This window comes from Podarcis raffonei, chromosome 3 (genome assembly GCF_027172205.1).
Source record: "Podarcis raffonei isolate rPodRaf1 chromosome 3, rPodRaf1.pri, whole genome shotgun sequence".
NCBI lineage: Eukaryota > Metazoa > Chordata > Lepidosauria > Squamata > Lacertidae > Podarcis > Podarcis raffonei.
Window position 1 is genome coordinate 92,974,448 of NC_070604.1, and position 26,252 is coordinate 93,000,699.

The window sequence follows — 26,252 nt, forward strand, 5'->3', positions numbered from 1 at the left end:
ACAGATTGTGACTATGTTCAGTCTAACATGTGAGCAATCCTCATAAAAGATTGCTCTGTAAAATGTGACATTTTACTTCTCCCATCCTTTCCTGCCACCTCTTATTTCCGCACGAAAAATGCCCTATGGATAACGTCCCTGCAAAAATTGCAGTATACAGGGGGAGCTCGGCATCAGCTATTATGAATGTTTTGTCTGTGCAAGGAGCTCAGCTTGCCAGATGGAATGATTCCCCCCTCTCCTCCCTCTGTTCTCCTGACCCCCCGCCCACCAGAGCCAATTTTGTGGGGGGCACAGTGGGAAAAGCAGTGGGGAATCCCTGTTGTACAAGTGGAAGTTCTTGTGCAGGGCTTCCTCTAGTGGGGTCCTTAAATCCCTAGATGTTTTAGCAACAGACTGGGCAAAACTGGGAGTTCATGCCATAATTCCACACAACTCAGACATCTTTTTATTCATGTCTCAAGGAAGAACCACCTGTTATCAGAAACATGTTTTCAGAGGAAGACCCACAACAAGCTCAGGTCTTCCATAATACAGCGCATAACATCAAGGTTCGTAGCCATTGATAGCTCCATGAATTTGTCTAACCCTTTTATAGCCATCCTAGTGGGTTGCTGCCTCTCCATCTTGTGGGACCACTTCCATGGCCTAATGTATGTTAAAGTCTGTCAGAGAAAAGTAGGCCATAGACACAAAATTCCTGCGGTCTCTGACCCATTGCATGCTTGATAATGATGCCTCTGCTTTGCACAGTCTGGCTGGCTGCCCATGCAACTTGGCAGAGGAACTTGGATAAGGATTAATTAATCCAGTCACTGATGAGCAAAGATGAAATCTTGACCAATTAACATTTTGATATAACAGTGGCACTGATGCACAAGGATGCTGCAGAAGTATTACTGGACATAGGAAGGAGAGTATTTTGGCTTCTTTGCTTCTGGCATTTAAATCTCCTGCTTATAGTGGGAGGCTTTTGGCATTATGCTGAAATGTCATGGGGAATACATAGCCTTTGGCTTCTGCAGATACTCCTGTTTCTGTTTCTTTTCTTTTGATTCAACTTATCCCAAGATCCGAGATCAATCAGAGACAATGTAAGCATTATAATTTAAAAGCACATTCGAAGAACATTCTTTCCCTCAAAGAATTCTGGGCACTGTAGTTTGTTAAGGATTGCTGTGATCTGTAACTCTGTGAAGGGTAAACTACATTACCCAGAATTCTTTGCAGAGGAAAATGTGCTTGGGATGTGTTTTAAAGGCGTAGTGTGTACGCAGCTTCAGTAACATAGATGTTGTAAACCAGAGGCAGGCAGAGTGCATGTCGAAATTCCCAGGTTCAATCTCCAGCATCTCCAGGTAGTATTGTAATTTTCAGATTACCCAGAAGCAGGTTTAGGACAGCACAACTGGTCCTGCTGCACTGGGCGCCAAGCCTAGGGGGCACTGCAGGGCATCACAACTATGACATAGAGACCTGAGCATAACAGAAGGAGAGAGGCAGGAGGCGCCAAATTTTGGGCTTGTGCAGAGTGCCGCTGAAATTTGAAAGACCCAAATCCGCCCCTGGATTACCCCTCCAAGCATCCAGTGCATGAGGGGGGCTTGCAGTACCTCACCCCCACCACCAATGTGCCTCTCTGCCTGGCATGTATGAGAAGAGGCTCTATGCACGCACATATGAAGTATGGGCACAGGCTTCCTCCACAGGAGAAAAGAGTCCTAGCTTAACTAGAACCCTGACCTCCTCGTGTGATGGAGCTCTCTGCACCTGTATCCAACACAAGATCAGGTGACTGTCAGGACGAGTCATAGCAAAACTATGCATATGAACAAACAGAAACCTTTGCGAATAACAGCCATGGGCACTTTAGACTTGGACCAGACTCCTTCACTTTACTGCACAGTTTCTAGGTGAGATGAACTTTAATACTACTATTCAGCCATAAGGCAGAAGAAATTTTTGATAAATACATAGGAACACGGTTGCATAAGGCTCTGTTCCTTTGTTCTTAGATTACTGCCTATTAGCCTTTATCGCAGAGTCTTGGAAATACCAGCTTTCAACAAAAGGAAATGTCACTGCTTTAGTTAATAGACTTTTTCCGGTAAAAGGCTCTAATTGACTATCGTCACTCAAATCCAGCTCCCACTGCACCCCCCCCCCCTTTTAAGGGAATATTTAATGTCAGGCTCAGAATTTCCTACATCTACTCATAAAGGAAATCTTGACTCATACAAACACCAGCTGGGGAAAAACCCAGATGCCCCAAGGATTTTCTTGAAGCACAGCAAACTAATTCCAAAGGCAATTTTCGCCTTATTCAGGTGTTGGGTTTTTTGGGCTAAATCGACACATAATGGGAGAGGTTGGAACTTTTTCAGCCCAAGGGCCGCATTTCCCTCTGGGTAACATTCTGAGGGCCACATGCCAGTGGTGAGCAGAGCAACTAATGTGAATAGTAGCCTAGTTTCTACACATTTTCACACACCACTCTCTATTCTCCATCCATCCAGAGAAGCAAGAAGCATGATCAGCATTCATGGACTCTTTCCAGCCAGGGAAGAAGCATTTGTTTATTTAAGAGCTTATTTATTTATTTCAAAGCACTGATATACTGTTTAAGGACGAATTCAACTACGAGGTCCCATCAGTGGAAGCCCCTGTGCAACAAGGTTCCCCCCTCCCTCTATGTGCCGCCTTCACCCCCAAAATTGTCTTGGAGGGGTTGGGAAATTCCCTGGACCAATGCACGGGGAAGGGGAGGAGGGATCTTCCTATCTGGCAAGATATTTCAAAAACCTCTAAGCAATGAAAAACATTCAGAGTGCAAAGCAGGGCCAATGAAGCGTATGGCCTGGGGCGATTCTGAGGGCCAATTCTGGAGGGTTGAACTCTTGGGCCTGAGGGTCCCCACATTTGTGCAAGGGGGAAGAGTGGGAATGCTTCAGTCACTGGGCTCCACTGAAAATGGCTTCTCCATGCGAACCAAGAAGTAACCTCTCCGTTGGAAGACACAAGATTTACCCACCCGGGAAGAATGGCAGATGAAGCTGATGGACTATATGGAACTGGCGGAAATGACTGGCAGAATCCGAGACCAGGGAGAAGAGTCAATAGAAGAAGATTGGAAGAAATTAAAAGATTATCTACAGAAATACTGTAAAATTAAGGAATGTTAGAAGGATGTTGGAATGAAGTTATGTGGTTTTAGCAGTAATGTTACAAAGGGGTATGTAAAAATGGATTGTTAACAGGTGAGAATGTAAAGTTACAATATATTAAGATAAACTATCAAGATTAAAGAAAAAATGGTAAGGATTTGCTGAAACAACTATTGAACTAGAATACAAAAAAGGGAGGTGTGAGGAGGTCAGGGAAACAAGTAAATGAAAGATAAGACATGGAAGGATTGATTTGTTTTTAATTGGTACTATTTCTTTGTATTTTGTATTTTTCCTTTTTCCCCCTTTTTTTTCTTTTTTCTTTTTCATCTTTGTAATTTGTTTGAAACTCTAATAAATATTATTTAAAAAAAGAAAGAAGTAACCTCTCCGGACAACGGAACTGTCAGTTTGCATTTCTCAGTACAGAAAGTATTGATCTGATGTGTAGATATCTTTCCTATTCTGATTAATTCAAGAATGTTCTAGAATAAGGTCACCAGATTTTTTAAATGAATCTGGGGATACCTTTTTTTTTTTTTTGGAAAAGAGAAAAAAAAGTTATTACTTCTTAATATATTTTTTAATATCTTCTCCTCTGTCACGTGGCCTTCCTCTGGGTTCCGGCCTGCTCTCTCAGAGCACTAGCCACCGTGGAGGTAGGCTCAGGTTGGGCCTGTGCTCGGCCACCTGTCCTTGCCCTCCCAGTGCTCTCCTACCTCTCCTCCTCAGCAGTGGTGCAGCAGCATGGGTAGGCCAGGGCTTCTTTCTTTTTTCTCCTTCTTCTTTGTCTGTCCTCCTCCTTCGATCCCCTTTCCTTTTGTGTTGGCTCCAGGGTTTTCCTGGCCCCGGAGCACTGCTGGGCAGTCTGCCAGGTGGCCGGGTGCTCTTGCTCCCGGCTTGATTTGGGTCATGGGGGAGTCAGTGGCTCCCCCAGTTGACGTGCTGGCCATCCCTGGTTCCCCTTCAGTAGTGGCGGTGACAGCGGCAGTCTCAGCAGCCTGGAGCCAGTACGCCCATCATGTTGCCTCACTGGAAGTCCCCATATGATGTGTCTTGTGCCGTTGAACCAATCACGCAACATTCATTCCCTACTAATAAATCTACAACACTTAAAATATAAATCCAGGGACATTAAATGAAATCCGGAGACATTCCGGGGATGGATTTGTCAGGGGACAGATTTGTAAATCTGGGGACTGTCCCCGGGAACGGGGACATCTGGTAAAGCGTGTTCTCCATAATAGAGAGCACGTGTTGCGGTGGGGGCCAAAAAGGCCACCCCACTGTTGTTGGGCAAATTGGCCACATGCTGTGATTGGGCAGGGAGTGTTGCTGGGGAGAATGTTATGTTGCTAAAGTGTGGGAGGGGTCAGAGGTCTTAAATGCAGGGCTTGCAGCCTGAGGCCTTCTCTTGGACTGCGTGCACCGGATCACCCGCCCACCCTCCCTGTAAAGGGGGGGGGTTCGTTGTCCTCTGACCTTGCTATGCCTGTCATGGGGTCGTCTGCCTTGGGGCAGGGGCCTGGTAGGAATTTTGTCCATTTGTCTGATTGGCTGTTGCCATTTGGTTTTTGCTACTGCGTAGCAAATAGTCACAACTTGTAAGGTTGGTGGTTAGGCATTGGTTAAAATTGGTTGGTGGAGGGGTGCGGAAAGGGAATTCCGTTAAAGGAATCCAGGGGCTTGCCATCCCTTTCGTCCTAGCCCCTGGCATCGGACTTGGGCCGTGCAAGCCCCAGGGGGCATGTGGGTGAGAGATGAGGGACTGATGCTCAGCTTCATTTCTCCCCATATGGTTCTCCTATACTGGCTTCCGCTGGAATCCAGAAGTCAGTTCTGTCCCCCTGACTGGCTTCTGCTGGAATCCGGAGGTCAGTTCTGTCCCTGGGGCAAGGACAGATAGTCGTAACCAATGCCTAAGCAACCACTCGTGTGTATATTTAAATAAAGTTGTGGCCAAATTCATGCCAAAAACCTTAAACAAAAATTGATGTGTGAAGTGTGAGTTATTGGGGTGGCCTGGGGGACCTCGACGTGCAACCATAATCTAGAAGTTTTCTTTCCATGTGAAAGAAACAGGCAGAAGGTTCTTGTTTGGGTTATTCCTTCTGAGAAGCTGAGTACAGCTGGTTTAAACTGGTTCTGTTATCTTTCTGCCAAGGTCATACTGACTATAATAATAAGACTCGAAGGATCCTGGGTTTCACTCACTTTCTCCTTCTGTCTCTTTGTTCTGATGTTCTGTTCTGTATGCTTAGTGTTAAGTTTAAGTCTTATTATAAGTCATTGTAAGTTTTATTGTAAGTACTGCAACTGGATTTTTTTATTAACTGTGCTAATCCTGAATGTATTTGATCTGTGACCATTATGCCCATTTGCCTTCAAAAAGCTCTGCTTTTGCCTCTGGCAATTGCCTCTGGTCTATTTTTTGGGAACTCTGCAATGTGTTTAAGTCATCCTCCTCCACACACGACAGAAACAACTCTTCTTTTCTTATCTCTGCGGCTGCAAAATCCCTGCACTCTTCCACCGCTGGGCTCCATTGAAATGGCTTCTCAAGAAATGGGTGCAGCTGGTGCACAAGCTTTAACTGTGCAAATGCACTCCTGGCCACCATGGAAGACCTGGGCATCCAATTCTCAGGGGTGAGTCCAGGACCATGCCCAAACTTTGAGCTTGTATCTTCTGGGGCAGTGTTACCCCATCTAGCACAGCCTGAATTACTATTCTCTGTTCTGCCTTCCAACTGACCAAGATCACCTATGCCTAGATTAAGTTTCAGTTTGTTCACACTCACTGAAGAAGAAGAGGAGGAGGAGGAGGAGCTTGGATTTGATATCCCACTTTATCACTACCCTAAGGAGTCTCAAAGCAGTTAACAATTTCCTTTCCCTTCCTCCCCCACAACAAACACTCTGTGAGGTGAGTGAGGCTGAGAGACTTCAGAGAAGTGTGACTGGCCCAAGGTCACCCAGCAGCTGCATGTGGAGGAGCAGGGAGGCGAACCTGGTTCACCAGATTACGAGTCCACCGCTCTTAACCACTATACCACACTGGCTCCTAGCTGAACTGGGACAGCTTCCTTAGATTTAGGTGGAAAGGAGAACTAGAGCTGGATGCCATCAACATACGGATAACTCTGAATCCTAAAACTCTGGAATACTTCTTCCAGTGGTTTCATGTAAATGTTACATAGCACGGGTGACAGAACAAAACCCTGAGGCCAATGGCCATGGCGTCAAACAGGAGCCCCCCAGCACCACCTTCTGGGCTTGCCCCTCTAGGAAGGAATAGAACCACTGCAAAACAGCAATAGAATCTAATCAGTCTGGTGGAGCCTTTGCTGGGCCTGGAAGAGCATAAAAATAGGATGAGCCATCCTTTCGTCCTCCTCTCCTTCATGGCATCTTCTCCTACCATATGCTCCCACTCGCTTGCACTTCGACTGCCATCAAACCGTTCCAAGATTCTGCACAAACACCGGGCTCAGATGAAAAGCATGCAAATGAAGTAAGAGCATTCAAAATAAGCAGATTTCAATCCATTTTAATGACTTGTGTAATTAAATGTGAGCTTCCATGGCTCCCTCTGTTCAGAATTAGAAAGTCTTGTCCAGAGGCAAATTTCGCACAGCTCAGGGGTACTGTTTTCTATGCAAAGGTTCTGGAGGTATTCTTTGCTGGTTTCCCCAGGTCCTACAACAAGGCTGCTAGGAATTCCAGCTATATCGACAGGGGGGATAATTAAAAAGACATCTCAAGTCTCCAAAGGATTGTTGTCAGAATCCCGCCCAACACAGACCCTCAAGAGGCCTCCTCTGAGGAAGAGGTGTGAGAGAACCTCACTTCAACTGAGGACCTGGAAGAACCTGCAATAATCCCAAGAGCAGCCTAAAGTCATTTGGGCCTCCTCATAACCCTGTCAACCATATCCTGATCTCTGCCTTGAACCCAAATCCTCCCTCTTTGTCACCTGGGACTCAAGAGCAAAGGTGCTTGCAGACCTGGCAAGAAGGGGCAGGCGAATCCATCCATTTTGGTGAGGAAACCACTATTCCCATGCCGGAGCTACGATTCCCAGATCATTAAACCACTCAGACAATTGTAGCTCTGTGAGCGGAATGGAGATCTCCTAAAAACTTTCAGCACCCTTAACAAACTACTGTTCCCAGGGTTGTTTGGGGCAAGCTAGGATTGTTTAAAGCAATATGATACGGTTTTAAATGTACAGTGGTACCTCGGGTTACATACGCTTCAGGTTACATACACTTGAGGTTACAAACTCCGCTAACCCAGAAATAGTACCTTGGGTTAAGAACTTTGCTTCAGGATGAGAACAGAAATCGTGCTCCAGCAGTGCGGCAGCAGCAGGAGGCCCCATTAGCCAAAGTGGTGCTTCAGGTTAAGAACAGTTTCAGGTTAAGAACGGATCTCCGGAACGAATTAAGTACTTAACCCGAGGTACCACTGTATAGTGCAGATAGGGCTTCAGCGGCGGATGTCATCATCAAAAGTTGACTTCCACACATGAAACTGCCACATTGCATCTATATTTTCAGACAGGACCAGCCCTTCCATTAGGCAAAGCGAGGCAAGTGCTACAGGTAGATTGTTCTCCTCTCGGGCCAAACACTTGCCTCAGTTAGCTGGTCTCTTAGCTCCTCCCACCTGCCAAAACTCACCTCATCCCCCCTCACTTTAAGAAGAACCTGTAAGGGGGAAAGTCCTTCCCTCAGAGTGGGACACTCTGATTAGGGCAGTTGTGACAGCATCCATGCCGCTGTCGTGATCTGCTGTGGGGGAGTTTAAAGTTATAGTAACTTCAAACTTTTTTCTTTAAAAAAATGTTTTTTAGGGAGAAAAGAGGGGGGAGATGCAGAGGAAGGAGGATGGCAACAGCTCTGCAGCAATGGCTCAATCTCTTAATGGGGTTTTTTTTTCAGAGGTTCAGTAAAATGAGACCAGAAAACTTGCATACACCTGCAGAGGCCTAGGCTATGGTGTGATAAGGGGGTTGGCTCATTTCCCCTGTCTTTTGAAGCCAAGCTGGTAGAGCTATAGTCAATTAACAGGGAAGCAGGGTGTGAGGAGCATAACCTTGATTTAAAGGGATACTTGCCTAGAAAATCCCCATATAAATTTTGGCAGAAAAACAAACACGCCTCCGACAAACAGAAAATCACAAACATTTGTCTTTCCTATGCAATAATCAATACAGTTTCTAGTCACCTTTTCATTCTAATCCCGCATTTGCAGTGTTGATTTAAAGTGTTTTTCTGTCAGTTCTTCCACAACTCTCACAGGGTACCTGGCATGAGCTGGTTCATTTTTCATAGTTATAACATTCTCACCCTGCAGGAATTGGGTCTGTAAAGGAAAGGAGGTGCCTATCTGAAACAGGATTTCAAATGGAGAATGAATAGTGCCTAGGGTGAGTTTGCATTTCATGTAGCAAGAGAGGAGCTTAAAATGGTACTTGGTAGACAACGATGGTTAACTATTGGAAGATAGGAGAGTTGTTAGGAAAAAGATGGCGTAGTTGTTGAGAGATTACCTCTGGAAAGCAGGTCTAAGATTCAGAAGATCTAGAACAGTGCTCTTCAACCTTGGGCCCCAAATATTGTTGGACAACAATTCCCATCTTCCCTGGTTGTTGACTGTGTTGTTGGTCATGTTGGCTGGGGCTGATGGGAGTTGGTGACCATCTAAAGGGCCACTCTGGTTTTCACCCCTGCTCTAGAATCTATGGGAAATTACCAAATATTTAAAAACAACCCACAGTGAGCTAAGGCCCTGATCCAACTGCTGTTCCATGTAATGACTAATAGACTTCGGATGTAAATGAGCATGCCTGTACACATAAAAAGACACATCTGTCCCCATGGTTAAAGATGTTGTTGTTTAGTCGTGTCCGATTCTTCGTGACCCCATGGACCAGAGCATGCCAGGCAGTCCTGTCTTCCACTGCCTCCCACAGTTTGGTTGAAGATGTAGTAGCTGCAATATTATTATTTTTTGCATTCTCCCACTCAGTCCTGCAAGGGAGCCTGTGCTGTTTAGTTCAGAGTTGTAGTGGCAACAACTGCAGGCTTTGCCATGCAAGGAGCTGACGCAAGCTGGGTTTGAAAGGAAGTCCCAATGGCCATTTGCATTTTTCTTCTGTTAGAGGACCTTTACATAGAAGCTTCTGGAAGAACAGCTTCAGGAACACCACATCAACATGTCTAGCACTTTCAATCCAGTAGGAGACAACTGTAATCCCCATGCTTATTACTAATCCAAATGGAATGGAAGATCCACAGAGGTGACACAATCAACTGTGGTGCAAAACCCAAGTGCATCTCTTCCCCTCCCTTCCTGTTTCGTTCTGCCATCGCGGGGGAAGCAGCCGTCTGGAAGTGCTCTTACAGTCCTTTAAAATATCATATCACATCTAAAGCTCCTGAAAGCAATCCAAGTCAGCCAGATGATCCAATTAAAATCTAACCACACAATCAAAGCAATGTATGAAAAAAAAGTCATTTCCACTTCCACTTCCTCTCTCTCTCTAGCTACCAACGTTGCATCAACAGGCCAACTCTTTTTAAAAACTGGATGGAGCGCCATGACCATTAGGTTAACAGCTCTGTTGGTTCTAACCTACACTTCAGAAATTTAACAGATCATGTGTATTGGGTTATAGTGCTACATACAGTGCTTTTTTCTTTAAAAAAATGTTTAGGGGTACTCTCATTTTCCTACTCATATTGAAATACTGCCCCTCAATGAGGCCAAACTTACATTCACAAAATGTTTAGGGGTATGAGTACCCCTGCGTCCCCTCAGAAAGAAAGAAAAAGCACTGGCTACACATACAAACTTTTTGTCTGGTTAAGTCCTTAGATTTGAGCATCATTTGTTGAGAGCACTTCATTTTCAGGAGTGAGATTCTGTTTCAAGTATTGTTCACATGCAACAGGGAGAACAGCGAAGAGGTCCCAGTGAACCCAGAAGAGTCCTCTTGAGCAGAACTTCCATTTAAAGCAAGGGATTGCTGGGGTTGACGTCTGCACAGAAATCTGGAAGAACATGACGAAAGCCCTGATGGATCCAGCCAAAGACCTACCTAGCCCAGCATCCTGTTTTCACAGTGACCACCCAGATGCTCCTACATGAAGCCCCTGAGCAGGATCTGAGGGCAACAGCACTTGTGATTCCCAACAACTGGTACTCAGAGGCATCCTACCTCCGACAGCAGAGGCAGAACATAGCCATCGTGGCTAGTAGCCACTGATTGCTGTACCCTCCATGAATCTGTCCAATCCTTTACTTAAGCCATCCAAGTTGGTGGTTATCACTACTTTTTGTGGGAGTGAATTCCATAGTAGAACTATGCACTGCATGTGGAAATAGTTTACAGTATTTAGTCTATGCTGAATCTTTCAACATTCAGCTTCATTGCAATATCCTAGCATCCATAATACTAGGTTCTAGTATTATGAATTTATGAGATGATTGTGGACGGGGGTGCCAACTCCTGGGGGCCAAGCCCTCCCCACCCCCAATATGCTAAGCTAAAGGTAAAGGTAAAGGGACCCCTGGCCATTAGGTCCAGTCGTGGCCAACTCTGGGGTTGCGGTGCTCATCTCGCTTTATTGGCCGAGGGAGCCGGCGTACATTCCGGGTCATGTGGCCAGCATGTTTAAGCCGCTTGTGGCGAACCAGAGCAGCACACGGAAACGCCGTTTAGCTTCCTGCCAGAGCGGTACCTATTTATCTACTTGCACTTTGACATGCTTTCAAACTGCTAGGTTGGCAGGAGCAGGGACCGAGCAACGGGAGCTCACCCCGTCGCGGGGATTCAAACCGCCGACCTTCTGACCGGGCAAGTCCTAGGCTCTGTGGTTTAACCCACAGCGCCACCCAGACTAAGCTAGAGAGGCCTTAATCTGATCCCACTTTTCTCATGCTCTTCTGGCCTGAAAGTCATTTCTCTCAACCTTGACCGTTAGTTGGCTATTGTTACTGAATAATAAGCACCACACAGTGATTGTGCTGTACAGGACAAAATCAAATGCACATTCCATGGTGCATTATCGGTGTGTGAGTGTGGAGGAGAATCTACCCTGGGAAGAAGGGACATTTTGCATCAATCAGTCCTTCCCCCTCACACATCCACCCACCTACTGCAGGCTTCCTTCAAAACAATGAGCTGCACCGCAAGCGACATCGTCTTTAATCAGCCTCTTCCCCTCTGGAATCCTTTTATAAATATTGCTAATAGCTCAGCACATCGTACAAATGTACAGCATGTTCTGCCTCTGCTGTCCTTTGAGAGTCATGGAAAGATGACTTCAGTGAAATATTGTTGCTCAGATGCTTTGGCAGATCTCTACCATGGGCCTACGCTTGCCTTTTCCACCTGCCCTGCCTCCATCTCACCCCAGAAGACCTGCCCACATTTACTGTGATGGCCTTGAGGTAGAGATCTGGAGGAGGAAAAAGGCATCTCAGGACAAGGTGGAGCAGGCAGGTGATGGGACAGGTTATGAATGATCATGTAATGTAGAGAAAGAATCATTAGAGTGGGCTGAGAGGCTGAAGGCCACACCATCAGTTTATCATTGGGCGGGGTGTTGTTTGTTGTATTTCTGAGTCACCCCGTGCCTATCGTCATAAAAAGCAGGTTCTACTGTTATGAGAGTCCCATGGACTGCAAGAAGATCAAACTGATCCATTCTGAAGGAAATCAGCCCTGAGTGCTCACTGGAAGGACAGATCCTGAAGCTGAGGCTCTAATACTTTGGCTACCTCATGAGAAGAGAAGACTCCCTGGAAAAGACCCTGATGTTGGGAAAGAGGGAGGGCACAAGGAGAAGGGGACGACAGAGGACGAGATGGTTGGACAGTGTTCTCGAAGCTACCAGTATGAGTTTGACCAAACTGCGGGAGGCAGTGGAAGACAGGAGTGCCTGGCGTGCTCTGGTCCATGGGGTCATGAAGAGTCGGACACGACTAAACGACTAAACAACAACAACACTGTTATGAGAGGGAGGGAGGGAGGGAGGAAGAACCACAGCTCTGTCCAGTTTCTCAAAATCACACATTTTATAAACTTCTTTCGTGTCCCCATTTACATACCTTTTATTCCAAACTAAAACATTGTGTCCCCTTGGAAAATGCTCCAGTCCCTGCATCATTTTGGTAGCCCTTTTATGCATCTCCCAGCTCTAACGTTATCCTTTTTGAGATGCAGAGACCAGAGTTGTGTACAGTATACCAACTGTGGCCAGACCATAGATATGTATAAAATTGTTATGACATTGGTCGTATTGTTTTCAATCTCTTCCCCTAACACAGACCTTGCCCTTTTCGCAGCTGTGACACCCTGAGTTAACATTTTTATTGAGCTATCTGCCATGACCTCAAACTCTCTTTCCTGATCAGCCATTGCCAGTTGAGACCCCATTGGTGTAAATGTGAAGCTGGTCAAAAAGGGAGGCTTTATTTGTTCAAAAATAAATCCCAGTCCTTAAATGTTTGCACTGGAGCAAGGCTCAGAGCTCTTGACTACAGCAAGGACTAGGCAAGAAATAAATGCCATGAAGAACAATGCACATGCATAGATGTCAAGGAAAGGGAAACATAATAAAGCCCTTTCAGATTCTGTTGACATACAGTAGCTACAGAGGACGGCTGTGTAGTCAACTGTAATTTTACGGCATGTTCAAAGTACATTTCAAAGAATTCTGGACACTGTAGTTGACCGCTCTCATAGTTACAATTCACATCAACCCTTAACAAATGACAGTGCCCAGAACTCAGGTGGAGGGCAGAAGATGCTTTGAATGCGCTTTAAAGTAATAGCATGTATGAAGCCCAAGCGAAACGGGAGAAATGAATCCTGAAATGAATGGGAGGAGCTTAGAAACATGCCAGACCTTATCAGTATTTCAAAAACAAGGTCAACGCGAAGGAAGAATAGCCTACTTGCTATTCAAAAGGAATCCTTCTATTGAACAAGAGACACATTCGCATTAGTGTCGTCGACTGCAACGATCCGCTCCAAGGAGGAAGAGGACAAATTATATATCATCAATGAAATTAGGACTTATAGATCCCTTCCTGCATACCCCTTGTTTGGAAAATTAACATGTTCAAATACTAGAGGGTGATAGGTTATCACCAATCTGTCCTTCCACTAATGCAGTGGGGGGGGCAGGGAGCAGGTCTGGGGATTCAAATGCAGACTCTTCCAATGCCACACACCCTTCTTCCCTTGCCTCCCCAGCCACACCACACCTGGGGTAAGGCCACTTCCTGTGTTCCTTATCCAGAGTAACCATCTGCCTACAATGAGGCACGCAGCAGCTGGGGGCAAAGGATGAATGCCTAGGGATCTGTGGGTCAAATCTTTTTTTTTTAAGTTTGAGAGTGTGTGGAGTTTTGCTTTTGATGTGTTTATATTGCTTTGGATTTGATGGGTTTATATGTTATTTTGCATTTAAATTGCTTTCATGCTTATCTATTGCAAGCTGCCCAGAGAACATTGTGTTACGGGATCAGGAACATGTCCTGGTCAGGTTTGATGAGGCCCTAAGCTACTGAAGGTAATGGGGCCCTTTATATGTCCAGCTGTCCTTTGTCAACAACAAATTATCTCTGTTTTTGTGTTGAATATATGCTATATGGTAATTTATGGAACTAATAGGTATCTAAGGGACGCGGGTGGCGCCTAGGGCTTGCCAATCGAAAGGTCGGCGGTTCGAATCCCTGCAGCGGGGTGCGCTCCCGTTGTTCGGTCCCAGCGCCTGCCAACCTAGCAGTTCGAAAGCACTCCTGGGTGCAAGTAGATAAATAGGGACCGCTTACTAGCGGGAAGGTAAACGGCGTTTCCGTGTGCTGCGCTGGCTCGCCAGATGCAGCTTGTCACGCTGGCCACGTGACCCGGAAGTGTCTGCAGACAGCGCTGGCCCCCAGCCTCTTGAGTGAGATGGGCGCACAACCCCAGAGTCTGTCATGACTGGCCCGTACGGGCAGGGGTACCTTTACCTTTAATAGGTATCTAAAGCCATTTGCACATGTTGACATGGAATTAGTCCAAGTAGAATGTAGGCACCTTATATACAGAAATGACCAAACCAGTGATATTTTAGGGAGCAGGCTAGCAGGCGGGGCCCATTACTTACATCATAGGAGCCTAGACAACACAAAACACTCTTTCTGTATGTAGGTTTTATTTCATTTTTTAAAATCTTATATTTTGGAAATGTACATCCAGGTTTTTTCCCTTTAGTTTTTTTGGGGGCCCCCAAGAGAGTGGGGCCTGAGCTATAGTTTATTTAGCTTATATGTAAATCCAGCACTGGTCCTGGTTTTCAGGTGTAAAAATGGCGTCAGGGGGAATTTTGCCGAATTGGCAAAATGAAAACCCAGATGTATGGCAACACGATGGAAACAGCTCAAAAAGCTTAAAATCATTAGGTTTACTTTAAAAAGCTCAACAACTTTGCGGGTGTCAGGAATTTGGCAACCCTAGGAGCAGCATTCAAAGGCCATAAATAAAACCCAAAACAATGGCTGGCCATCTGAGGCATTGTGTTCCATATCCCACTTTTAGTACATTACTGTGTATATTTCTCTCTTCCCCCTTCTGCTAAGGAGCTTGGCCTCAGGGTGACACCTGGGGCTCCCAGTTTTACCCTCACAATAACCCTGTTATTGTGGCAACAGACACAGTTTATGGGCTAAGTACAGATTTGAACCCGTATTGCCTCAATCCAACATTTGACCCGGCTGGTACTGCAAAGTATAGGAAATGCAGCTTAAAATTTTACAGGTGGATTGTGTGATGGCTGAGCTGGGTGACAACACATGTAAAATCAGTCAATAAGAGTATAATGTACAACAGAATCTTGCTCTCACAGTGGCCAATCAGAGGCCTGCGAGAAACCAGCAAGCAGGATTTGAGCACAAGAGCGCTCTCCCCTCCTGTGGCAACTGGTATTCAGAAGCTGTCTCCAATTGTGGAGGGTGGAGCATAGCCATTATGTGGTGCTTTTTCAAATAATTGTTTTATACTATTATTTCTGCAGTTGACCTGTCATGCCCAGCACCATGCAGTAGCGAGGTCAAGGTTTTACCAGCAACCACCACGGGTCTCTGCCCTCTTCCTTACTAGCGTGCAAGCTTGGGCTGAGATTTCCATGCATACTATCAATAGTAATCTTTAGCTTGGTCTACAAGTATCAGTTTAATAAGAAATTTCAGGTGCTGTCTGGAAGTACCAGCCTTATCCCTGGAAATATCTTCCCTTATCCATTCTTAGATGTTTTGAGGCCAGTTGTGGCTACACCACAGTAGGAAAAGCATTTTGTACATTCTCAGAGGCAGTCTTATTTTCTCACATATCTAGGGACAAAGAGGAAGAACTATTGTTAGCTACAGGGTTTTCTCCTCATTTTTAAGTGAACCAACCTGATTCACTCTTCGTGGACTAAACAGTTGTCCTTTGATACAACTCTCAGTTCCACAAAGTAGTAAAATACATGTTGAAATCAGTATTTGAGGTTAAAATGTGTGTTTGTGTGTGCATAGCATACAAAAATGCCTATTTTACGAAGAATGCATTCAAGGCTATTGTGACTTTGTGTGTGAACTTTTTTCTTAAATGGCAGATCAACCTAGAAATGGGATAAAATAGACATGAATTAAATAACCTGCAAAAGCAGACTGATTGTCCCTACCAACAGCTTCTTTCCTTGAGGTCCACATGAATCTGGAGCCAGTTTTATGTCCTGTTCCAAAACAAGAAACAGCTTAAGAGATTCTCTGAACTAAGGGGCAATTGTATCTTCACTGCCCCTGACTGTCCTGCCTTTTCTCTTGCTACAGGATTTGCCAAATCCCCAGTGTCTTGAGCGAGGCAGTGCTTGCCCTTAGGAACAGCAAGAGCACAGCTTGTCATCAACAAGAGACAGGCTTCCCATGAATTACTCTCTTCCCCAAGCAGCTGCTCAGCACTTGCTTGATGACTCATGGGGGACCTGGCAAGCCTGCCAGCACCATCAGGAACCTTAGCAGCTCACAGAGTCCTGGTGGATCATGAGTGGCACACACTGCGTGTTTGGCAGCTCTTTGGAGTGCCTCTGTGCTTCTCTGAGTCTCACTGTTGCTTGGGGTTTCCAGCACAGCCATATTGTGAGCGATAAATGTTCTAGGGCTGGGTTGGCCAGCTTGAAGCCCATAGGGCAAATCTCACCCCAAGCAATTTAATTATATTATTATAATACCTTTATAACATTTCTATCTCACCCTTCATCATAGAAGATGATCCCAGATTGGCTTGCAATTAAGTGGACTCCCACATAGCCTACCTTGTTTTAATTAATGCTGAAATGTCCAAAGTTTCTTTTTTAAAAAAATAATAATAATAGTTTTTATTGATTTTCTTTTCTCATAACAAATATCCAGTGTCATTACTTAACATTCATTTTCCAATTTCCCCCCTCCCTGTGACTTCCCCCAACTTCCATTTCTGGTTTATTACATCAAATGTTACATTCTGCTGTTTGTACATAATACTATGTCATCACCTGTTATATTTCTTTTTCTCTGTAAATAAAATTGTAAATGTTTATCTAAATCCTGCCAACGAGTCCATGGTTGTTGTTTTTTGTTTCTGCAAATAAGTTGTAAAAGGTTCCCATTCTTTTCCAAAGTCACTATTGTCCTGAAATGTCCAAAGTTTCACTCAGAAGGGCAAGGCTTCCTCTTTTTGTCTAAAGTTCCCTGGCATGTGACAAGATTGCAAGGGATCTTACCTATTTGCAGGGATCTTACCAGAATGCTACTGTCCTTTCAGGGGAGACAGCTGCCTTGGAATGTGCCATTTCAGCCAATCACACCTCTTCTGGCATGTCTGTTAACCTACAACTTGCAAGTAAGGTTGATCTTAACTAATGTTTTTACTCTGCTACTTAATGATGATGATGATGATGATGATGATGATGATGATGTAAAAGGCACAGTTCTTATTTGAAAAAAAATACATCCACAGCTCTATTTTCAACAGTTTAGGCAGAATCAGCATTCATCCCAACAGTCACCCATTCTTCATGCTCATAGAGTTTATAATTGATTATATCACACTGGGGAATTTAAGACAGGAATAACTCAGGTACAAGGAATATAAAGCACTTGAGATAGGTTAAAAGTTGAATCTAAAGATAGGCCATACATTCCATTCACCTAGCCCAGATGAATACTCACATTGAAAAATCAATGTGACTTAGGATGCCTGACTTAGGAAGCATATTCATTCCCTCCAGGAATTTTGGGCAGCGTAACTTATCTCTCTCAGAGTTTCCATCCCCAGAAACTCTAAGCAAACTAGAGTGGCCAGGAATCTTGGGTGGGTGACATGTTTTGAATGAGCTTTAAAGATATAGGGCCTTTCCAGATGAGCCTTATATATACATTCAGGATGGTTTGTGCTCTTGACGCTATCAGGATTGTCACACACACTTCCACATTTAAGTTGATTTGCATCTATCCACCCTTGGGGTGGTCACATGGCATAAGCAGCAATCTGCATGGTCTGTAGCTTCCAGCAAATATCACAAAACGTTTCACACCAGAAATATTCCGGTGTAGGTTCTTTTCTCTACCACCTTTGATGCACTATGAAAATATGTAGCTTGAGTTTTGTTTTGCTGTTCTTTTGGACAGAGCTCCCAGATATTTTGCACTGAAGGTCCTGAAAGTTTATTTACAACCCTGTATGAAAAGGGACACGGGTGGCGCTGTGGGTTAAACCACAGAGCCTAGGACTTGCCGAACAGAAGGTCGGCGGTTCGAGTCCCCGCGACAGGGTGAGCTCCCATTGCTCGGTCCCTGCTCCTGCCAACCTAGCAGTTCGAAAGCACGTCAAAGTGCAAGTAGATAAATAGGTACCGCTCCAGCAGGAAGGTAAACGGCTTTTCCATGTGCTGCTCTGGTTTGCCAGAAGTGGCTTAGTCATGCTGGCCACATGACCCGGAAGCTGTACGCCGGCTCCCTCGGCCAATAAAGCGAGATGAGCGCCGCAACCCCAGAGTCGGCCACGACTCAACCTAATGGTCAGGGGTCCCTTTACCTTTTATGAATAGAAAGTTTGACTAGTGAACCATTTTCCACCTCCACATAAGGTGCCATACTTCCCTATTTGGAAGGTATCATCAACAATTGCATTTCAAGGTCTCCCTTCCTGCCTCTTCCTGCCAACCCACTAAGCAGCTCATCTTTACACTTCGTTTGCATACGAATGAGCCAGAAAAATAATGCTGGTAGCATATCTAAGAAGACTGGCAAATCAGCATGTTCATGTTCTCCAAAGCAAGCTAATAGCCACATGCAGGCAGGTGGAGTCTGCTTACAACTACATTGACCCTTATTAATCAGAAACATGTCACAAGTATTTGCTCCATGCTAAACTGAAACAAATTCTCCTTAATTAAAAAATAATTCCCACTGAGCTTCCAGCTCAGAGTAAGACCCTGTGAGTTTATTATTGTTTTGGCTCATTCAGGGAGACTGTTTATCGCAGCTCAAAGCATAACACTATTAAACCATATTAAATCATGTATTAAATGGGATTTTAGTGGTGTCTTCCCTCCCACATTGGCCCTTTGCATAGGGGTATACATCATAAACTAGATAAATGCTTCATTAGGAATAGCATTGTTCCTTTCTAGACTGAGTCATGTGTTCTTGAGCAATTCAGAAAAAAATAGTTTTATTTCTTCACCTTAAGAGGTTTTCCACCTTCACTAACAGTTTGCCCATATTTTAACAAGTCTCTGTTCCTGTACCTTTAACAGCAGCTCAGTTGGCACTCATTATTATTTCCAGGATATTATAATGCCTATCTAAATGCTATGAAAAACGTCCCTGATTGTTTCTGCACATCAGGATGGTTTTAAAGCTACAGGATCATGCCAGGATGGGTTGGGTGTTTTGTCAGTTGGCAACCCTGTTCACCGTAACTAAATAAAATTACTACCTCTGAATATTTCCACCATCCACACACTGTATGAAGCTATGGAACCTCTTAACATATTTTGCAACATGCGCCCATTCTCTGTAAAGGATTTTTCTCAGTCCTCTTCATTTGAGGCTTGAAGCCTCTTGTGGATGCAGGTTCCATAGCTTAACCACGCGCCATGTGAAGATGTACTTTATTTTGTCTGCCCAACATTCAGCTTCATTAGATGGCCACGGGTTCTAGTGCTACGTGGGGGGAGGGGAGACAGGCAAAATGCTTCCAGCAAGCCTTTCGCCCTCATTCATCACCATCAAGCGAATTTCAGTATGAAATGAGGTCGGTGCTCTTCCATTTTTTCAAATTCTTAACAGCACTTTGCACTTGGGAAAGGTTATACATAAAAATGAATGATAACCTTAAAAGTTCCGTAAAGAATTCAGAGCTATAGTTAATCTGGATTTTTGGAAGGAAGCACCCTGCTCATAGCCAACAGACTTATTAAGCTCTCTTTCAGCAAAGGAGTATATGCAGCCTAACATCTGAGTTATCAGGATTAAATTCAGTCCTGAGGAAAAGCAGCAACAATAAAACATGAGGAGAGGCCTTGTATTTTGCATTTTAAAAGAGAACACAGCGAGAGAACAGTAGACTCTCTGGCAGAAAATCAATTGTGCCCTTAGCATTCGGTTACCTGGGTGGCTTTTCTGTCATGTTGCATTGACAATCAACAGAGCTTATGCCCCACTTCGACATTAATTTTTTTAAATAAGAGAACCCAGTAAGCTGCCGTAATACTGCTAGTAATTATGAGGCACAAGGGGAAGACAAATAACACTTGTGGCATAAATCAAAGCAAACATAATTTTCTTGCAAGGCTATTGTGTTGTCATTGCAGCAAGGCAGAGGACGAGCCTTATTATCCTCTCCCTGGCTTAGCTTATATGTGCACAACGTTTTCCATCCAAAGGTCTTGTCTATTCTACCACCCTATATTCTTTCTACCCCACCTTTAATTACAGCTTGTCCTCATCAAGAAACGTGGGGAATGGGAGCTTTGGGAGGTTGATGCTGAGAATCCTCTCTTGGAGATCCTTAGCTCAGAGAAAGAGGACCTCCAGAAGTGGCTGAAGTAAAGTGCCCATCATCCTGGTAACTGAAGCTGATGGAAGCCGGAGACCAACAACATCTGGAGGGCCATTGGTTCCCCTTGTCCCTTGTCTTGGGGACAGGCAATGGCTGTTAAACTGATTCAAATCTGTAGTGTGGATATGTCCTAAGAGGTAAGATGATCCTCACAGAAAGGGAACCACTTCCCTTTGGGTTCTTCAAACAGAATAGCTTCTCTAACACTACATGTGTAGCTGAAGTATCATAGAATCATAGAATCATAGAGTTGGAAGAGACCAGAAGGGCCATCGAGTCCAACCCCCTGCCAAGCAGGAAACACCATCAGAGCACTCCTGACATATGGTTGTCAAGCCTCTGCTTAAAGACCTCCAAAGAAGGAGACTCCACCACACTCCTTGGCAGCAAATTCCACTGTCGAACAGCTCTTACTGTCAGGAAGTTCTTCCTAATGTTTAGGTGGAATCTTCTTTCTTGCAGTTTGGATCCATTGCTCCGTGTCCGCTTCTCTGGAGCAGCAGAAAACAACCTTTCTCCCTCCTCTATGTGATATCCTTTTATATATTTGAACATGGCTATCATATCACCCCTTAGCCTCCTCTTCTCCAGGCTAAACATGCCCAGCTCCCTTAGCCGTTCCTCATAAGGCATCGTTTCCAGGCCTTTGACCATTTTGGTTGCCCTCGTCTGGACACGTTCCAGTTTGTCAGTGTCCTTCTTGAACTGTGGTGCCCAGAACTGGACACAGTACTCCAGGTGAGGTCTGACCACAGCAGAATACAGTGGCACTATTACTTCCCTTGATCTAGATGCTATACTCCTATTGATGCAGCCCAGAATTGCATTGGCTTTTTTAGCTGCCGCGTCACACTGTTGGCTCATGTCAAGTTTGTGGTCAACCAAGACTCCTAGATCCTTTTCACATGTAGTGCTCTCAAGCCAGGTGTCACCCATCTTGTATTTGTGCCTCTCATTTTTTTTGCCCAAGTGCAATACTTTACATTTTGCCCCATCTTTATTGGGAATCTCAGATGAGATACTCACACAATGGAAGTTGCTCCCAGTATAGTCACAACATGGAAGCAGAGAAAGGTTTGGATAGTTTACTGCTGCAGAAAACAGGCAAAGTCCCGGCAGACTGGAGGAGGGCAAATGTTGTCCCTATTTTCAAAAAGGGGAAAAGAGAGGACCCAAATAATTACCGCCCAGTCAGTCTGACATCAATACCAGGGAAGATTCTGGAGCAGATCATTAAGCAAACAGTCTGTGAGCACCTAGAAAGGAATGCTGTGATCACCAATAGTCAGCATGGATTTCTGAAAAATAAGTCATGTCAGACTAACCTGATCTCGTTTTTTGACAGAATTACAAGCCTGGTAGATGAAGGGAACGCAGTGGATGTAGCCTACCTTGATTTCAGCAAGGCATTTGACAAGGTGCCCCATGATATTCTTGTAAAGAAGCTGGTAAAATGCGATCTTGACTATGCTACCACTCAGTGGATTTGTAACTGGCTGACTGACCGAACCCAAAGGGTGCTCATCAATGGTTCCTCTTCATCCTGGAGAAGAGTGACTAGTGGGGTGCCACAGGGTTCTGTCTTGGGCCCGGTCTTATTCAACATCTTTATCAACGACTTGGATGATGGACTCAAGGGCATCCTGATCAAATTTGCAGATGACACCAAACTGGGAGGGGTGGCTAACACCCCAGAGGACAGGATCACACTTCAAAACGACCTTGACAGATTAGAGAACTGGGCCAAAACAAACAAGATGAATTTTAACAGGGAGAAATGTAAAGTATTGCACTTGGGCAAAAAAAATGAGAGGCACAAATACAAGATGGGTGACACCTGGCTTGAGAGCACTACATGTGAAAAGGATCCAGGAGTCTTGGTTGACCACAAACTTGACATGAGCCAACAGTGTGACGCGGCAGCTAAAAAAGCCAATGCAATTCTGGGCTGCATCAATAGGAGTATAGCATCTAGATCAAGGGAAGTAATAGTGCCACTGTATTCTGCTCTGGTCAGACCTCACCTGGAGTACTGTGTCCAGTTCTGGGCACCACAGTTCAAGAAGGACACTGACAAACTGGAACGTGTCCAGACGAGGGCAACCAAAATGGTCAAAGGCCTGGAAATGATGCCTTATGAGGAACGGCTAAGGGAGCTGGGCATGTTTAGCCTGGAGAAGAGGAGGCTAAGGGGTGATATGATAGCCATGTTCAAATATATAAAAGGATGTCACATAGAGGAGGGAGAAAGGTTGTTTTCTGCTGCTCCAGAGAAGCGGACACGGAGCAATGGATCCAAACTACAAGAAAGAAGATTCCACCTAAACATTAGGAAGAACTTCCTGACAGTAAGAGCTGTTCGACAGTGGAATTTGCTGCCAAGGAGTGTGGTGGAGTCTCCTTCTTTGGAGGTCTTTAAGCAGAGGCTTGACAACCATATGTCAGGAGTGCTCTGATGGTGTTTCCTGCTTGGCAGGGGGTTGGACGCGATGGCCCTTGTGGTCTCTTCCAACTCTATGATTCTATGATTCTATGATTCTATGACCTACGGCTGGCCTGGCTGTTTCCTCTGTTCCAGGAAGTTCGCGTCTTTGCAGATGGCCCAGTCTGTTCAAAAAAGGCACCGGAAATTAGTGTGACTCATAGAACAGCTGCCTCATGCAGTATCAAGCTAAGAAGACAGTTCACATTCTCAGTTCACATTCTCAGTTCATATTCTCTAGAGCATGCCCCTGCCTGCATATTATAGACAGATATATTCAATGCTTAATACCCTAACCTCTAATAGCTCACCTTGAATTACTGTATGTTAGTAGGTTAGACGCGGGTGGCGCTGTGGGTTAAAGCCTCAGCGCCTAGGACTTGCCGTTCGAAAGTTCGGCGGTTCGAATGCCCGCGGCGGGGTGCGCTCCCGTCGCTTGGTCCCAGCGCCTGCCAACCTAGCAGTTTGAAAACACCCTCGGGTGCAAGTAGATAAATAGGGACCGCTTACCAGCGGGAAGGTAAACGGCATTCCGTGTGCTGTGCTGGCTCGCCAGATGCAGCTTGTCACGCTGGCCACGTGACCCGGAAGTGTCTGCGGACAGCGCTGGCTCCCGGCCTATAGAGTGAGATGAGCGCACAACCCTAGAGTCTGTCAAGACTGGCCCGTACGGCCAGGGGTACCTTTACCTTTTTAGTAGGTTAGATAGAACCCCATGAACATATATACTTCTCTTCTGATACAAGGGTTGGGGTAAAGTAGGCTCCTATCCTCATCCCATAGTTAATATTCTGCACTGTGGGACGTGGGGGTGCCTCTTTTAATGTTATTTACCACTTTCAAAGCTCACTCTCATTTCTCACTCTCAAAGCTCACTCTCATTTCTCACTCTCAGTGAATTATGAGTATATATACCCTATGTTTAGATTGTAAAGGCAGACTCCTTCAGCACTCAGCCGCGTCTGAGGAAGGTTCTCCTGCTCCAGGTTCTGGTAATGTATCTTATCTTTATGTAATAACCTTGCTCCATATTCCGTATCCTAGACATAGACCAAAAACAAACCAAAAAGAATTAACCTGTTGTAATCAATAAAATCTTAAATAATTTTAAGAGAAATATTGGTGTCTATGGTAATTATTTTTTAAGACCAAGAAATTGGCTTATAAAGTTAAAGGTTTAATTGGCTGTCCTTAGGGACATACTGGATAATCTTTACTCATAATAAAAATAGACATACCCACGACAAGGACCCAGCACCAGTTTTGGGATGCTCTTGTAAGATCTCACAGGGCAAAAAGAGCTTTTAAACTCTTAAAATCACCTTTCAACTCTACAATTCTGTGATTCTATGTTTCCATTAGTCATTGTATTGTAATGTATTGCCGTTTTACCAGCTTAAATAGAAGCCATAATTAAAGTCTAACACATTTAGACAATGGAAAGCCTGGAATGAAATGGATCAAATAAATGAATAAATAACATTCATATTATTATAAAACATCATGTCACAGCAAATAAATGCAGAGCAATACAGAAGTTCCTGAGTCATACGCCAGTCAATCACAGTAAAATACAATCAAGGATAATTGAGTGAACACATTTTTTATATTAGGTTCCTTTTCAGATGTTTTCCTGTAATTTTAAGTGCTTCAGTTATAGGTGATAAAAACAACTAAAGTGCTGTTTTTAATAACTATTTTGTTATAAAAATAAAAGGGGGGAAACTACAAGAGGAAATCAGTACTTAAAACTGCCGCCACCCCCCACCTGCGGGGAACAGAAACTGACACTGAGGCAATTAAGAGAGGATATTAAAGAGGCAAGTAATGGGGGCCAGAGGCATTCTTGAGAAATAAAGATGGTGGCTGACACATTCAGCAAAATTGTGAGAGAGGAGAGGGATACTGCTGCAGCTGCCTCACGAGTGGGAGTGGGAACAGGCAGTGTCTGAAGTGACCAGGGAGAGGAAGACACAGTGATGGGGGTGGAGCAGATGGCCACCAACTTGGATGACTTTAAAGAGAGGATTGGCCAAATTCATGGAGGGTAAGTCTATAAAGAGCTTCTAGCAACACTGAGTATGTTCTGCTTCATTGTCGGAGGCAGTGCACCTTTGATACTAGTTGCCGGAAATCACAAGTGTGTAGAGTGTTGTTGACCCCAGGTCATGGTTTGGGGCTTTCCATAGGCACCTGGTCAGTTTCTGTGAGAATAGATGCTGGTCTAGATGGGTTGTTTGTCTGATCCAGCAGATAATTCTCATGGCGGGGTAGGGGGAAGAATAGGGCAACAGAGTACGGGGTTAAGATGACAACCAAGGGAGTCGGGGAGGAAGTTAGTGCAGCCCGAAAATTTCCCTAATGGAGGATGGTAGAGGAAGAAGATGGCGTGATTGGCTGCTAGTTGGGAGAAAAAGATGGGAATGACAGAGGTGCTTGTGTGTGAGAGAAAAAATAAGGTGACAGAGAGTGAGCAAAAACCCAGAGAGAAAGCAGCCCCTGCAGAAAGAAAGATGGGGGTGAGGAAGCAAGCTCATGAGTCAGAGACAAACACCTTTTGCTTTTCCACGTAGTTAGGATAAAAGTGAGATCCTATAGAACTCAAGTGGATTCTCTTGAATTCGCATGCTTTTTACAATGGATCCCCACAAAACCATCAACTCTAAGCTTACATTGGTGTCCGCAAAGTCACTTAAACAATGCAGGCAGAGTCCAGAGGGGAAAATATCACTATAGTGATGTTTAAAGGAGGGTGGAAGGCACTTCAGAGAGTGGTTTGGCAAACAGTCCTCTCACCTTCCTCTAAAAAGCGCTTCTCACCTTCCTCTAAAAGTGTGAGGCACTGTGGGTTGAGGCAAGCTATGAGGGAAGGGAAGTGGTTTGGAGTGAATTGTGAGGGGATAGGCAGGGAGCGGGCAAAACATAAAGGGAGTAGGGTTTGGTCAGTTATAAAGGGAGGAGGAGTTGGCCAGGTGTGAGGGAAAGGGGTTGGCAGGTAGGTGGGTCTGGCAAGCAGAGCAAACAGGGACAACAGCCTCTAGTTGTTATTATTAAACCTATTACCAGCCCTTCAACAGCATGTCCCAGAGTGGACTATGACAATTTAAAATGCAGAATTAAAAACAGTTAAAACAAGTTATAGTTAGAGGAATGAGGTGGGTCTTGAAAATGCACATCTCAGCTGTCAAGCCACACGTGAAAACTATATGACACCTGAACAAAGAAAGCTGAGTTGATTAATCACATGGGTGCTACATTAATTAATTGAATCCACAGCATTTTGCAAATTAATAATTTTGAAAATTATTCTGAAGAGGAGGAAACTTCCTTTTGTTTTTAACTGAGGCACACCCTTGTCCTTGCGGGAACCCTCAGACACAGGAAAGAATGCATCTTATAAGACGGTTCCTGCAGTGACAAATGTGTGCATCAGTTAAACATGCAGGATGGGGGTAGCT

General features: G+C 44.7%; 1 long non-coding RNA gene across 1 annotated transcript in view; it reads right to left on the reverse strand.

The window, feature by feature from the left end:
• Window positions 1-6,697: 6,697 nt before the first annotated feature.
• Window positions 6,698-26,252, reverse strand: part of LOC128411058 (uncharacterized) — a 28,203-nt gene continuing 8,648 nt past the window's right edge. The window contains exons 4-5 of the long non-coding RNA XR_008329678.1: window positions 8,396-8,533; window positions 6,698-6,889 (exon numbers count right to left, since the gene is read on the reverse strand). This is a non-coding gene — a long non-coding RNA (uncharacterized LOC128411058). The remainder of the gene's footprint in view (window positions 6,890-8,395; window positions 8,534-26,252) is intronic.